We start from the raw sequence: 437 nt of genomic DNA on the forward strand, positions 1-437 counted from the left end.
ATCTGTATCTAATCTATCTGCGTCTTCCTTTCACCTGTCTTTTCTATCTACCCGCCTATCCCCTCTTTCGCTCTATCTATCCTCACCTTCTATGCCAACGCATCCGTATCCATGCATTTTTCTTAGGCGTCTACCCAAGTTAATCGGAATCCGAACTTAAAAGCCCACGTGCCCATGAAGAGATGAATAATCACCCACGTGTACGAATTATAATTACAAACAAATGTTGTAATTAACACTGGCGCAATTATCATTTCACGGGAACGCAATTCTAACTTCGCCGCCAAATAAAACAATAATATTGCAGCCATCCGCAATGCCGCCAATTATGCTCTTGTGCAACATGTTTGAACGATGATAATCTATATGCAATATCTCTATCCCCCCCTCGACCCCCTTCGACCACTGCAATGCAAATAGCTCTTTCATTTTAACGT

This window comes from Penaeus monodon, chromosome 15 (genome assembly GCF_015228065.2).
Source record: "Penaeus monodon isolate SGIC_2016 chromosome 15, NSTDA_Pmon_1, whole genome shotgun sequence".
NCBI lineage: Eukaryota > Metazoa > Arthropoda > Malacostraca > Decapoda > Penaeidae > Penaeus > Penaeus monodon.